We start from the raw sequence: 17,137 nt of genomic DNA, 5'->3' as shown, positions 1-17,137 counted from the left end.
TGAAAATTTCCCAACTCTTATGAAAGACTTAAAATTGCAGATCCAAGAAGTGCAGTGTACCCCAAAGAGCATAGATCCAAATAGGCATACTCCAAGACATTTACTAATCAGAATGTCAGAGGTCAAAGAGAAAGAGAGAATTTTGAAATTGGCAAGAGAAAAGCAATCCATCACATACAAAGGAAGCCCAATAAGACTATGCACAAATCTCTCAGCAGAAACCATGGAGGCAAGAAGACAGTAGGATGATATATTTAAATTATTAAAAGAGAAAAACTGCCAAACAAGAATTCTATATCCAGCACAATTGTACTTCAGAAATGAGGGAGAAATTAAAACATTTTCAGACAAAAAATCACTGAGAGAATGTGTGACCAAGAGACCAGCTCTGCAAGAAATACTAAAAGGAGCACTAGAGACAGATACGAAAAGACAGAAGAGAGGGATGTGGAGAAGAGTGTAGAAAGGAAGACTATGAGTAAAGGTAAAAAGAAGGAAAATTAGATATGACATATAAAATCCAAAAGGCAAAATGGTAGAAAGTACTAGCTGAAATGGATTAAACTCCCCAATCAAAAGACATAGACTGGCAAAATGGATTAAAAAAAAAGGACCCATCTACATGCTGTTTCTACTCAAAGAAAATGAGGGCAAGGACACAAATGGACATTTACACACCAATGTTTATGGCAGCATTATTTACAATTACCAAGAGACGGAAACAGCCAAAATGGTATCAACAGATGGGTGGCTAAACAAACTGTGGCATATACATATGACGGAATATCATGCAGCTGTAAAGCAGAATAAAGTTATGAAGTATGTAACAACATGGATGGACCTTAAGGACATTATACTGTGTGAGATTAGCCAAAAACAAAAGGACAAATACTGTATGGTCTCACTGATATGAACTGACATCAGTGAATAAACTTGGAATACTTCGTTGGTAACAGAGACCATCAGGAGATAGAAATAGGGTAAGATATTGGGTAATTGGAGCTGAAGGAATACAGATTGTGCAACAGGACTGAATATAAAAACTCAGAAATGGACAGCACAATACTACCTAACTGTAATACAATTATGTTAAAACACTGAATGAAGCTGAATGTGAGAATGATAGAAGGAGGAGGACTGGGGGCACAAATGAAATCAGAGAGAAAGATAGACAATAAAGACTGAGATGGTATAATCTAGGAATGCCTAGAGTGTATAATGATAGTGACTAAATGTACAAATTTAAAAAATGTTTTTGCATGAGGAAGAACAAAGGAATGTCATTAGTGCAGAGTGCTGAAAATAGATGGTAATTAATATTCTAAAATTTCAACTTATATGTGAGACTAAACAAAAGATGTTTATTTGTTACAAAATTTCTATTTTGACTAGTGCATCTCCTAATATAACTTATGTAGATAGTTGGTTGAACAACATAAATACATGGAACCTTGGGTAGGACATGAGATTTTGTTGGTTTGTCCAGAGTGATGCCCCCATGAATCCCAGAGTGATTTGATCAGTGACTGGAAAAGTATTTGCAAGCCCCCTTCAGGGAATGGTGAGAACAGGGGAAAATTCAACTTCCCCAAATTGAATTCTTGATATTCTCACAAGCAGTGTGGACAACCAAAGCTATAGGCTGAGCCCCCGGTCTTGGGGTTTGTTCATATGAAACGTAACCCCACAAAGGATAGGTCAAGTCTACTTAAGATTTAGGCCTAAGAGTCACCCCCAAGAGAGCCTCTGTTTTTTTGCTCAGATGTGACCTTTCCTCTAGCCAGCACAACAAGCGATCTCACCACCCTCCCCCTGTCTACGTGGGACATGACTCCCAGGGGTGTGGACCTTCCTGGCAACATGGGACAGAAATCTTAGAATGAGCTGAGACTCAGCATCAAGAGATTGAGAAAACCTTCTCGACCAACAGGGGGAAGAGTGAAATGAGACAAAGTGGCAATGGCTGAGAGATTCCAAACAGAGTGGAGAGGCTATCCTGGAGGTTATTCTTATGCATTAAGTAGATATCACCTTGTTATCCAAGATGTAATGGATAGGCTAGAGGGGACTGCCTGAAAACGCAGAGCTGTGTTCCAGTAGCCATGTTTCTTGATGATGATTGTATAATGATACAGCTTTCACGATGTGACTGTGTGATTATGAAAACCTTGTGTCTGATGCTCCTTTTATCTGCCTTTCAACAGATGAGTAGAACATATGGAATAAAAATAAATAATAGGGGAAACAAATGTTAAAATAAATTTAGTTTGAAATGCTAGTGATCAATGAAAGCGAGGGGTAAGGGATATGGTATGTATAATTTTTTTCTGTTATTGTTTTATTTCTTTTTCTGCTGTCTTTTTATTTCTTTTTCGGAATTGATGCAAATGTTCTAAGAAATGATCATGATGATGAATATGCAACTGTGTGATGATATTGTGAACTACTGATTATATATGTAGAACAGAATGAGCAAATATTAAGGATGTTTGTGTTTCTTTCTTGTAATATTTTTCTTTTAAAATTAATTTTAAAAATACAGAGTCAAGAGGCTACTCTGGAGGTTGCTGTTACACGTGCTTCAGTTAGATCTTGCTACCTATCATAACCTGCAGAACTTCAACAAGGACCATTCCAGCCAATCCTAAATAACACTTAGGGCAATATATAAGATTCCACAAGGGTTCCATGCCATAGAGTAACTTTCCAGAAACCTACAACCTCCAGAAGGGGCCCTGGAGCAGATATGTCCTGACCCTAGAGGGCCCAGCATGACCAGAACATCAGATAGTTCTATCTCCCTATCCCATATAGTGACAGACCCTTCCAACATGAAAAAATTAGAATTGTCATAGCCCAAACACCCCTAAAGAGAGGGATGGAAAGATCAAAGGTGAGGGTGGCATTATACAGAGAAGATATGATTTAACAAATGAATATGAATGCTGAACCATTAAATTGATATATCTTTTCATCTTCTGTATCTTAGAGTAGCTAGAAGTAAAAACTTAAAATTGTGAAATTGTAACCCATGTCAAACTCTGAAATATGTTCTACAACTAATTGTGATCTGGGCTTTGAAATTTATTGCTTTTTTTGTATATATGTCATTTTTCACAAAAAAAAAGCAGAAAGAAAAAAGTTGATTGTGATGATTAAAACATATTTAAGCCTTCTATCCTCCTGTATTCTGGAGCAGCTAGAAGGAAAAATCTGAGAGAAGCACATGGTAGTCCATGACAAACTCTAAGATCTGTCCTGTAACTACTTGTTGAAGAGAGTTTTGAAAACTGTTGCTTTTTTATTTCTTCGCTTTGTATATATGTTATATTATACAATAAAAAGTAAAAAAAAAAAAAACATTGCAGTCAAATATAAAATAATAATAATAATAATGCAAACTAGGGTATATAGTTAACAGTACCATTGTGATATGCTTCTAATAAATGTAACAAAGGCAGTATACCAAACCTAAATATCAATAAGAAAGGGATATAAGGAAGGACTATGGGATTTCCGTTGTTGTCTTTCCTTTTTTTCTTCTTTTGCTTTATTCTTTTCTTTTTTACTCTTCTTCTTTCTTTACCAAATAAATGGAAATTTTCTCATAAAAAAAGAATCCCTAGGACTTTTTATGAGATATTACAAAGGTTCCATGCACTAGGATTACTTTCTAGAAACCTACAACTTCCAGATGGGTTCCTAAACCAGATGAGTCCTGAATTGCAGAGGGGCCAACCTTTCCAGAACATCAACTAGTTCCATCTTTCTATCCCATGTTATTGACAGCCCCTTCCAACATGAAAAAATTAGAATTGGTATACCCCAAATACCCTTAAAGAATAGAAGAAAGATCAAAGGTGATGGTGGAGTTACACAGAGAAAGTAGGTTTTTAACAAATGAGCATGATTGCTGAATCATTATACTGATATTTCTTTTAGTCTCCAATGTCTTGGAACAGCTAATAGTAAAAACCTAACATTGTGCAATTGTAACCCATACCAAATTCTGAAATCTGTTCTACAACTAATTGCTGCAGTGTACTTTGAAATTTATTGCTTTTATATATATGTGTTATTTTTCATTAAAAAAGAAAAAAGAAAAAGTCAATTGTCATAATTGTCAGCTATATGATGATACTGTGAACCATTGATTGCACACTTTGGCTAATTATAAAATAAAATTTTATTTCAATTTTAGTATATGTGCTGCCAAAGTGAGCACAGAACTCTCTTTTTAAACATTTTTTCTTTTTAAAAATTTAATGTATTTTATTGATATATATTCACTATATCAAAAATTTATATTTTGACTAGTGCATTTCCTAATATAACTTATGTAGACAGCTTAATTGAACACCATAAGTCCATGGAACCTTGAGTAAGACATGAGATTTTGGTGGTTTGTCCAGAGTGATGCCCCGATAAATCCCAGAGTGATTTGAACAGTGAATAAAAAAGTATTTGCAAAGTCCCCTTCGGGGAATGGTGAGAAACGGGGAAAATTAGCATGGTCTCTGCACAAGGATGACACACAAATTCGTGAAGCTTTCCATATTTTTAAGAAAAAAAAAGAAGAAGTAAAAAAAAAGTTCTTGGTTGGCAATTTCTGCTTTCAGCACTTTAAATATGTCATCCCACTGCCTTCTTACCTCCATGGTTTCTTTTCTTTATTAGGTAAGTTGTAGATTTCTAGAAAATTCATGCATAAGGTACAGAGTTCCCATATATCTCACCCCCCATTATAAACACCTTGCATTAGTGTGGTACATTTTTTACAAATGATGAAGGAACATTATTATAATTGCACTATTGACTATCATCCATGGTTTACATTAGGGTTCACTATTCTTGCTGTACAGTCCTATGGGTTTCTTTTTTAACTTTTATTCTGATAATATGATAAGAGATCGGCAATTAATCTTATTGAGTTCTCTTGTACATGACACATTGCTTTTCTCTTGGGGCTTTCATTATTCTCTCTTTACCTTTGACTGTAGGTGGTTTGATTATTATATGCGTCAAAGCAGGTATATTTGGGTTTATCTTATTTGGAGTTTGTTGTGCTTCTTGGATGTGGATATTTATGTTTTTCATTACATTTGGGATGTTTTCAGCCATTATTTCTTTGAATATTCTTTCTGCCCCTTTCTCTCTTTCTTCTCCTCCTGGGACCCCAGAGTGCATAAATTGGTACACTTGATGGTGTCCCACAGATCTTTCAGTCTCTGTTCACTTTTCTTCATTCTTTTTTCTTTTTGAACCTCAGAATGAATATATTCAATGGTCTCATCTTCAAGTTCACTGATTATTTCTTCTATGCGCTCCAATCTCTTGTTGCACCACTCTAGGGAATTTTTTTTATTTCTGTTACTGTGTTATTCAGCTCTGTCTGGTTCCATTTCAAATTTCTATCTCTTTAATGATTTTTTTGTGTGTTCAACTATTGTGTTCTTGATTTCCTTTCATTCTTTGTCCATTTTTAATTTAGCTCTTTGAGCATATATAGGTCTACTTTTAAAAGTCTTTGACTAGTATGTTCAAGCTCTGGTCTTCCTGATTGATATTTTCCAAATCTTATCCTGCACCTTTGCATAAGTCATAATTTCCCATTTATTTATATGTTTTGTAATATTTTGTTTCAACCTGGACATTTTGATATTGAGACACTTAAGTGTCTGTTCCTTATGCTTGTATCCACTTAGTGTTAAGACAGATATTTCCTTGAATGTCAGCAGCTAACAACAACAATAAAAATATTTTTCCAGTCTTCACCAATTGGTGTGTGCAAGTGCTGTCCTCCAAATCTTAGCCATACAGTGTGTTTAGAGAACTGCACAAGGCAAAAGTATAAAGTCCTTTCCAGTCTTTTCTTCAAATGCATATTGTACTGGGCATGTGCATGTGGCCTTAGGAATTCCCCTCATTTGCATGGATCTGAATGGCCCCTTTACTCTGGGAAATAGTGTTTCCTCACAGTCCCAGGCTGTATGTCCCACACCTGAATATCAGGCTGCTGCAGTTTGACTGTTATCCTACAGTGCTCTGTAGGAGATCTCTGTGACCTGCCTCTATGTGCAGGGCAAATTCTGGGGTGGCAAGCCTGCAACAAGCATCCTGGTTCAGTCTTTCAGGTCGCCAACAGGCATACACATGCCCTAGTATGTGACCAAGAGTTGCTCTGCTACCTCTAAAATCAGGACAAGGAACTCAGACTGACAGTGCAGAAATCATGCCAAGCCACTGAGAGGCTGGGGGAAGAGTCAGCAAGGGAATGATGAGATCCTACTGTTTTTAAGTTGCTTTTTTCTTGATTCGGTACTTGTCTTTTTGCTGAACTCCTTTAACTATTTTCCAGAGCTCTGAGAAAGATGATTCTGAAAGCCTTGCTTGATGCTTAAAGCTTTTGTGTGGGGATAGAGCCCTGGGCCTTCTTACTCCATTATCTTTATGATTTCATCCATTCCACCCACTTCTTTTATTCTTCTATTTAGAAAACATGTATTGAGTTCCTACTACATGCTAGGCAGGATGTTAGGTGCTGAAGCTGGAGTAGTGACCAACACAGACACCAAGGCTGGAGCTTAGAGGGACTTCCTGGAAGATGGCGGCTTGGTAAGACGCGCGGATCTTAGTTTCTTCTCCAGGACAGTTACTAGGGGAGTAGAAACGATACAGAAAGCGCCCAAAGCCACAACAGAGATAAAAAAGACAGCGTACCCCATCCTGGAACGGCTGGCTGACTGAGAGAAGCAGCTCGGGTGAGATTGCCGAGGCGCGCGGGCCTCACCGGGCGGGGTGGGAAGCGGCCGGAGTTATTCCCTTCCCCCTTCCCGGGCCAGCTGGGAGAATTGGAGAGGCGGTCCCCTGAAACCAAGGCGGCTGGCGCCCACACCACGCACAGCCCCCCGGACCAACTGAGAGAATTGGATCGGAAATCCCCAGGCCATGGAGAACGGTGACGGGTGGGGGAGGCCCCTTCCAAACCCGTGACTCCCGGGGAACGTGCACTCTCTCGGGCGGGCCGCTGCCGCTGGCGCCCTCCCGCCACGCTTGTCGCCCAGGGCCGACTAGGAAATTCAGACAGGCTCTTTCCCGGGCTGCGGCGACCAGCAACCCTCCCTGCGTTCGGACCCCGGGCCGGCTCAAGCCGCTTCGGCTAGCGAACCCCCCGGTCGGCGAGAGTTTTCCAAAATTTAAGGTCCCACAGCACCTTTTACTGGTGGGACCCGCGGACAAACGTGTGCCACGAGCGCCACCTACTGGGCAGGATAAGAAAAACAGAACCCAGAGATTTCACAGAAAAATCTTCCAAACTTTTGGATCCAATACCCAGGGAAATCTGTCTAAATGTGCAGACGCCAACAGAAGATAACGGATCACGCTCAAATAATTGAAAATATGGCCCAGTCAAAGGAACAAACCAATAGTTCAAATGAGATACAGGAGCTGAGACAACTAATGCTAAATATACGAACAGAAATGGAAAACCTCTTCAAAAACGAAATCAATAAATTGAGGGAGGACATGAAGAAGACATGGGCTGAACATAAAGAAGAAATAGAAAAACTGAAAAAACAAATCGCAGAACTTATGGAAGTGAAGGACAAAGTAGAAAAGATAGAAAAAACAATGGATACCTACAATGATAGATTCAAAGAGACAGAAGATAGAATTAGTGATTTGGAGGATGGAACATCTGAATTCCAAAAAGAAACAGAAACTATCGGGAAAAGAATGGAAAAATTTGAACAGGGTATCAGGGAACTCAAGGACAATATGAACCGCACAAATATACGTGTTATGGGTGTCCCAGAAGGAGAAGAGAAGGGAAAAGGAGGAGAAAAACTAATGGAAGAAATTTTCACTGAAAATTTCCCAACTCTTATGAAAGACCTAAAATTACAGATCCAAGAAGTGCAGCGCACCCCAAAGAGATTAGACCCAAATAGGTGTTCTCCAAGACACTTACTAGTTAGAATGTCAGAGGTCAAAGAGAAAGAGAGGATCTTGAAAGCAGCAAGAGAAAAACAATCCATCACATACAAGGGAAACCCAATAAGACTATGTGTAGATTTCTCAGCAGAAACCATGGAGGCTAGAAGACAGTGGGATGATATATTTAAATTACTAAAAGAGAAAAACTGCCAACCAAGACTCCTATATCCAGCAAAATTGTCCTTCAAAAATGAGGGAGAAATTAAAACATTCTCAGACAAAAAGTCACTGAGAGAATTTGTGACCAAGAGACCAGCTCTGCAAGAAATACTAAAGGGAGCACTAGAGTCAGAACCGAAAAGACAGAAGAGAGAGGTATGGAGAAGAGTGTAGAAAGAAGGAAAGTCAGATATGATATATATAATACAAAAGGCAAAATGGCAGAGGAAAATATTATCCAAACAGTAATAACACTAAATGTTAATGGACTGAATTCCCCAATCAAAAGACATAGATTGGCAGAATGGATTAAAAAACAGGATCCTTCTATATGCTGTCTACAGGAAACACATCTTAGACCCAAAGATAAACATAGGTTGAAAGTGAAAGGTTGGGAAAAGATATTTCATGCAAATAACAACCAGAAAAGAGCAGGAGTAGCTATACTAATATCCAACAAGTTAGACTTCAAATGTAAAACAGTTAAAAGAGACAAAGAAGGACACTATATACTAATAAAAGGAACAATTAAACAAGAAGACATAACAATCATAAATATTTATGCACCGAACCAGAATGCCCCAAAATACGTGAGGAATACACTGCAAACACTGAAAAGGGAAATAGACACAAATACCATAATAGTTGGAGACTTCAATTCCCCACTCTCATCAATGGACAGAACATCTAGACAGAGGATCAATAAAGAAATAGAGAATCTGAATATTACTATAAAGGAGCTAGACTTAACAGACATTTATAGGACATTACATCCCACAACAGCAGGATACACCTTTTTCTCAAGTGCTCATGAATCATTCTCAAAGATAGACCATATGCTGGGTCACAAAACAAGTCTTAACAAATTTAAAAATATTGAAATCATACACAACACTTTCTCGGATCATAAAGGAATGAAGTTGGAAATCAATAATAGGCGGAATGCCAGAAAATTCACAAATACCTGGAGGCTCAACAACACACTCTTAAACAACGAGTGGGTCAAAGAAGAAATTGCAAGAGAAATTAGTAAATACCTCGAGGCAAATGAAAATGAAAACACAACATATCAAAACTTATGGGATGCAGCAAAGGCAGTGCTAAGAGGGAAATTTATTGCCCTAAATGCCTATATCAGAAAAGAAGAAAAGGCAAAAATGCAGGAATTAACTGTTCAATTGGAAGAACTGGAGAAAGAACAGCAAACTAATCCCAAAGCAAGCAAAAGGAAAGAAATAACAAACATCAGAGCAGAAATAAATGAAATTGAAAATATGAAAACAGTAGAGAAAATCAATAAGACCAGAAGTTGGTTCTATGAGAAAATCAATAAGATTGATGGGCCCCTATCAAGATTGACAAAAAGAAGAAGAGAGAGGATGCAAATAAATAAGATCAGAAATGGAAGAGGAGACATAACTACTGACCTCACAGAAATAAAGGAGGTAATAACAGGATACTATGAACAACTTTACGCTAATAAATACAACAATTTAGATGAAATGGATGGGTTCCTGGAAAGACATGAACAACCAACTTTGACTCAAGAAGACATAGATGACCTCAACAAACCAATCACAAGTAAAGAAATTGAATTAGTCATTCAAAAGCTTCCTAAAAAGAAAAGTCCAGGACCAGATGGCTTCACATGTGAATTCTACCAAACGTTCCAGAAAGAATTAGTACCAATTCTCCTCAAACTCTTCAAAAAAATCGAAGTGGAGGGAAAACTGCCTAATTCATTCTATGAAGCCAACATCACCCTCATACCAAAACCAGGCAAAGATATTACAAAAAAAGAAAACTACAGACCAATCTCTCTAATGAATACAGACGCAAAAATCCTCAATAAAATTCTAGCAAATCGTATCCAACAACACATTAAAAGAATTATACATCATGACCAAGTAGGATTCATCCCAGGTATGCAAGGATGGTTCAACATAAGAAAATCAATTAATGTAATACACCATATCAACAAATCAAAGCAGAAAAATCACATGATCATCTCAATTGATGCAGAGAAGGCATTCGACAAGATTCAACATCCTTTCCTGTTGAAAACACTTCAAAAGATAGGAATACAAGGGAACTTCCTTAAAATGATAGAGGGAATATATGAAAAACCCACAGCTAATATCATCCTCAATGGGGAAAAATTGAAAACTTTCCCCCTAAGATCAGGAACAAGACAAGGATGTCCACTATCACCACTATTATTCAACATTGTGTTGGAGGTTCTAGCCAGAGCAATTAGACAAGAAAAAGAAATACAAGGCATCAAAATTGGAAAGGAAGAAGTAAAACTATCACTGTTTGCAGACGATATGATACTATATGTCGAAAACCCGGAAAATTCCACAACAAAACTACTAGAGCTAATAAATGAGTACAGCAAAGTAGCAGGCTACAAGATCAACATTCAAAAATCTGTAGCATTTCTATACACTAGTAATGAACAAGCTGAGGGGGAAATCAAGAAACGAATCCCATTTACAATTGCAACTAAAAGAATAAAATACCTAGGAATAAATTTAACTAAAGAGACAAAAAACCTATATAAAGAAAACTACAAAAAACTGCTAAAAGAAATCACAGAAGACCTAAATAGATGGAAGGGCATACCGTGTTCATGGATTGGAAGACTAAATATAGTTAAGATGTCAGTCCTACCTAAATTGATTTACAGATTCAATGCAATACCAATCAAAATCCCTACAACTTATTTTTCAGAAATAGAAAAACCAATAAGCAAATTTATCTGGAAGGGCAGGGTGCCCCAAATTGCTAAAAACATCTTGAGGAAAAAAAACGAAGCTGGAGGTCTCGCGCTGCCTGACTTCAAGGCATATTATGAAGTCACAGTGGTCAAAACAGCATGGTATTGGCATAAAGATAGATATATCGACCAATGGAATCGAATAGAGTGCTCAGATATAGACCCTCTCATCTATGGACATTTGATCTTTGATAAGGCAGTCAAGCCAACTCACCTGGGACAGAGCAGTCTCTTCAATAAATGGTGCCTAGAGAACTGGATATCCATATGCAAAAGAATGAAAGAAGACCCATCTCTCACACCCTATACAAAAGTTAACTCAAAATGGATCAAAGATCTAAACATTAGGTCTAAGACCATAAAACAGTTAGAGGAAAATGTAGGGAGATATCTTATGGATCTTACAACTGGAGGCGGTTTTATGGACCTTAAACCTAAAGCAAGAGCACTGAAGAAGGAAATAAATAAATGGGAACTCCTCAAAATTAAACACTTTTGTGCATCAAAGAACTTCATCAAGAAAGTAGAAAGACAGCCTTCACAATGGGAGACAATATTTGGAAATGATATATCAGATAAAGGTCTAGTATCCAGAATTTATAAAGAGATTGTTCAACTCAACAACAAAAAGACAGCCAACCCAATTACAAAATGGGAAAAAGACTTGAACAGACACCTCTCAGAAGAGGAAATACAAATGGCCAAAAGGCACATGAAGAGATGCTCAATGTCCCTGGCCATTAGAGAAATGCAAATCAAAACCACAATGAGATATCATCTCATACCCACCAGAATGGCCATTATCAACAAAACAGAAAATGACAAGTGCTGGAGAGGATGCGGAGAAAGAGGCACACTTATCCACTGTTGGTGGGAATGTCAAATGGTGCAACCACTGTGGAAGGCAGTTTGGCGGTTCCTCAAAAAGCTGAATATAGAATTGCCATACGACCCAGGAATACCATTGCTGGGAATCTACTCAAAGGACTTAAGGGCAAAGACACAAACGGACATTTGCACACCAATGTTTATAGCAGCGTTATTTACAATTGTAAAGAGATGGAAACAGCCGAAATCTCCATCAACAGAAGAGTGGCTAAACAAACTGTGGTATATACATACGATGGAATACTATGCAGCTTTAAGACAGGATAAACTTATGAAGCATGTAATAACATGGATGGACCTAGAGAACATTATGCTGAGTGAGTCTAGCCAAAAACTAAAGGACAAATACTGTATGGTCCCACTGATGTGAACAGACATTCGAGAATAAATTTGGAATATGTCCTTGATAACAGAGTCCAGCAGGAGGTAGAAACAGGGTAAGATAATGGCCAATTGGAGTTGAAGAGATACAGATGGTGTAACAGGACTAGATACAAAAACTCAAAAATGGACAGCACAATAATACCTAATTGTAAAGTAATCATGTTAAAACACTGAATGAAGCTGCATCTGAGCTATAGGTTTTTGTTTTGTTTTGTTTCGTTTTGTTTTGATTTTACTATTATTACTTTTATTTTTTTTTCTCTATATTAACATTCTATATCTTTTTCGGTTATGTTGCTAGTTCTTCTAAACCAATGCATATGTACTAAGAAATGATGATCATGCATCTATGTGAGGATGTTAAGAATTAATGATTGCATATGTAGAATGGTATGATCTCTAAATGTTGGGTTAATTTCTTTTTTTCCGTTAATTAAAAAAAAAAAAAAGAGAAGGAGTAATTGGAGCTGAAGGGATACAGACTGTACAACGGGACTGGATATAAAAACTCAGAAATGGACAGCACAATACTACCCAATTGTAATGCAATTATGTTAAAACACTGAATGAAGCTGCATGTGAGGTATAGGTTTTTTGTTTTTGTTTTTGTTTTTGTTTTTTTTCTTTCTATTATTGTTTTAATTCTTATTCTGTTGTCTTTTTATTTCTTTTTCTAAATCGATGCAAATGTACTAAGAAATGATGAATATGCAACCATGTGATGTTATTAAGAATTACTGATTGTACATGTAGATTGGAATGATTTCTAATTGTTTTGTTAATTCTTTTTTTAATTAATAAAAAAAAAACTAAAAAAAAAAAAAAAAAAAAAAAGGCTGGAGCTTACAGCCTAGCAGGACCACTGCTGAGGCTAATTCATTTGGCAGCCATGGAGGCCTTGACTAATAGACCTCATGTTCCTGTTATCTAGGAGTCACCAGCCTAGATTTGAATTTCTCTGGCCATCTCTTTTCCATCAGTACTTAACTTAATGATGCTTTAAATTGCCATTCCACTACCCCACTTCACACTACTTCCCCCCCTGCCATCTTTTCCAACTATGCCTGCTGGACTCCCATCCCAGGTATCATATATACCTCTACAACCCAAGTAGAAATCTCCACTTATACTTTCCTTCACTGAGACCTGGAACTCTCCTGAGAACTCCACATCCTCTCACATTCTTCCACTTTCCAAATACTTCTGCATCTGGAGGTAGAGTGGGCTACCTCCTTACTCCCCACTGCACCTTCCAGAGCATGATTTCCACACCTCACAATCAATCCTTAATTCCACCCCAAGTTCTATCAAAATCTAAGGATCACTTTCAACATTTATATAGAAGACACATTCCATATTCCTGGTTTTCCATTTCATTGGGCTACTCACTTCTCTGATGACATCATTGTCTGGTCCAGTAACCCACTCCCAGGCAATAAGTAGACCTTGTTATTACCCAAAATTGCTGTTCCTCTGAAATCTCAACTTCGATCACAAGCAACCTCACATCTTTCCAACTCTCTCACTCAATTACTCTATTACACTGTTCAACTTCATTGAGACCTCCAGTACTTTGGCCCATTCATTAATTCATTCAACCAATATTTCATAGCCATCTACCACACACCAGACACTGAGATACATCTTTGAAGGAACATAATCCTTGCTCTTGTGGCACTCACAGTCTATTTTTTCCTTATCTCTTGGCCTTTCTCTCTATTTCAATATATCCAAGTAGTTCGACTCAAGCATTTTGATCACTCTTTTGCAAATAACCTCAACTACCTTTGTTCTACTATCCTTCCTCCCACCCACCAGGCATCACCACATCTGAATCAATCCAACTGTTCATCTTCTTTTTTCTCAGGCTGCTGAATGCTACTAGAGATCACACGGATATGCAAAATTGGTGTTCTTTTACTGTGAAAGGGACTTCTACTCCAATAAACAGTTCCTTCCATGGTTGTGCAGTCAGATCTTCCCTGCTTATCTCGTCTTCAAACCTCCACCCTCTTCAGACTCCCCCACTACTTCCTCCTCCCTTCTACTTCTCCAGCAGATGACTTTGCCTCCTGCTTCCCAAAGGAAGTAAAAACCATCAAGTAGTTCTTTACTTTTTGACAAAAAAAATCTATAATCCTTCCTTTCCTCCTTTCTGTCCAGTTCCTTTAACTTCTCCCTTTCAATGAGCATTTATTCAATAAATATAAATTGAGCACCTACTAAGTGATAGGCACTATATTAGCAACTGGGAATATAGTGGCAAACACACCAGTTAAGCTTCCTGTCTTTAAGGGCTTACATTCTAGTGTGAAGGAACAGATAATAAACTTGTAAACAAACAAGCAAGACAATTTCAGATTATAAAATAATATGATAGGATGATATAATAAAATGTAATGGGGAGCTATTTTGGTTAAGGTGGTCATGTAAGGCATTTCCCAGAAGAGGACATTTGAGTTGAGGTAAACAACAGTTATGCTTTGAGCACATTAAGTTTGAGATTTCTATTAGTTATAGAAATGGAAATATCAGGTTGGCATCAGATTACATGAACTTAGGAGAGAAATCAGGGCTAAATATATAAATGTGGGAGCCATAAGCATATAGATATATTTAAAGTCTAAATACTGAATTAACTCAATTAGGGAGAGAATGAAGATAGAGAAGAGAGAGAACTATGAGAGCGTTATGTTGCCCTTGAAAACTGAGAAGTTTTGGTAGAGGAGTAGAGACAGTAAGGAAGACTGAGAAGAAGCAGACAGAGGGAAAGGAAGAAAAACAGGAGAGTATGGTGTTAAGAAAGTTGGTATTTATAAGAGGAAGGGGAATTGAATTTGGTCAGGACACGTGGTGAGTTTCTGGGATGCTGACAAAGTTCTGCTTTTTGACCTGGGTAGTGATTACACTGATGTTCACTTGTAACTCCTTTTACAAGTGTACAAACGTTAGTTTGTTTTAAGCACTTTTCTGTGTATGTATGCATATGCTACAATAAGACCGTTAAAAAAATAAGGACAGTTCTGAGTTATACCATGTGCCAGTTTGAAACTGTTGTGTACCCCCAAAAAGCCGTGTTCTTTAATCCTCATTCAATATTGTTGGATGAGATCTTTATTACTGTTTCCATGGAGATGTGACCCACCCACCTGTAGGTGGTAAATTTCGATTAAGTAGTTTCCATGGAGATGTCTCCACCCATTCAAGGTGGGGTTGCTTACTGGAGCCCTATAAGAGGGAACCATTTTGGAAAAATGTTTAGAGCCCATGCAACCAAAGATCTTTGGAGAAGAAGAAGGAAAATGCCCCCAGGAGAGCTTCATGAAACAAGAAGCTGGGAGAGAAAGCTAGTAGACTTTGCCATGTGCTGTTCCAGCTGAGAGAAAAACCCTAAACTTCATTAGCCTTTTTTGAGTGAAGGTAACTTCTTGTTGGTGACTTTGGCATTTTCACAGCCTTAGAACAGTAAACAAACAACTAACAAATTCCCTTTTCAAAAAGCCATTCCAGGGGGTGGAAAGGTACTACAGTGGTAGAACTCTTACCTGCCATGCAGGAGACCTGGGTTCGAGTCCCAGCCCATGCACCTCCCCCGAAAAAAACAAACAAGCAAACAAAAATCAAAACAAATGAACAAAAATTCAACAAATGGTGCTGCAATAACAGGGCACTCACATGGAAAAAGAATGAAATGTGATCCCTGCCATACAGCATACAAAAAAAAAGCCATTCCATTCCGGGTATATTGCATTCTGGCAGTTTTAAGTAAAGGGCTGCTGAAAAAGATGTCCAGGAAGGAGATAGGGAATTGAGAGCCAGAGGCTGGCAGAAAAACAGGAGAGCATACTGTTAACAGAGCTAAGAGAAGATTCCAAGTTTCCAAATGGAAAGTGGACAGTGGTTTCAACTCATCCATCCCTGTTCTGCTGCATACATTAGACCATGTCTAAGAGCCACCAGCCTGTGTCCTAGAAGTCATGACAAGAATACCTTCACACTATAGAAAAATAAGCAAAGGCACAAACAAACAAAAATAAATATTATTAGGAGGCAAATATATGGTAAAAAGTCTACTCTTCCTAATGAGCAAAGATATACTTTTATAAAAATGATGGTCCATTTGTTATGTTTGCAAAAATTGGGGGAAGAAGAAATTACAGTATTTCAAACTGGAAAGAGTGCCACTCCTTTAAAATAAAATCTAACATTATGAATCAGGAGATTTTAAATGTTCATACCATTTGACTCAATAATCTTACCTCTAGGAATCTATCCTGAGGAAATTATGCAAAGGAAGGAAAAGGCTATATGAATTAGTCTGGAAGCAACCCAAGTATCCTGCAATAAGGAAACCATTAAATAAACTTTGCTAAGTACCACAAAGTAAAAATCATAATTATGATAATGGGGAAGGAAGTAAACTAACATTTATTTATACTTTGCAACACACATTGTACCAAGTGTGTTACCTCATCTAGTTTAATGGAACCACCTCAAACATCTTTTATTGTTACCTCCATTTAAATATGGAGAAACTGAAATTCAGAGAAGCAAATTAACATGCAAGGAAAACACAGCTTGTGAGGAGCAGAACTGAGATTTGAGTACACATTTGTCTGAATATGAAATCTCTATGATTTTTACCCCTTTATACTGCAATATGGAAAAATACTTCTCCTAACATTACCTGAAATATTTTTTCCAAAACATGTAGGATGTTAATAATTTGGAATATATCAAACTAAAAGTTTTATCTACTGCTGGCCATAGATCCTTTAATATATATTCATTCATTCAACAAATATTTATTGGGTATTTACTATGTCAGACATGTAAGTGTTGAGGATACAGCTGTAAACCAGGGATACAAAATCTTTTTCTTCTTGTAGCTTATATTCCCTTGAGAAGAAAGAGAAAACAAAGCAATGT

The 17,137-nt window shown here is 37.5% G+C and overlaps 1 pseudogene; it reads left to right on the top strand.

The window, feature by feature from the left end:
* Positions 1-4,471: 4,471 nt before the first annotated feature.
* Positions 4,472-4,562, top strand: LOC143672335 (U6 spliceosomal RNA; annotated as a pseudogene).
* The last annotated feature ends 12,575 nt before the right edge of the window (positions 4,563-17,137 follow it).

Source organism: Tamandua tetradactyla, chromosome X (genome assembly GCF_023851605.1).
Source record: "Tamandua tetradactyla isolate mTamTet1 chromosome X, mTamTet1.pri, whole genome shotgun sequence".
Lineage (NCBI taxonomy): Eukaryota > Metazoa > Chordata > Mammalia > Pilosa > Myrmecophagidae > Tamandua > Tamandua tetradactyla.
Note: the sequence above shows the minus strand (reverse complement) of the source record. Positions and strands in the feature narration are given on the sequence as shown.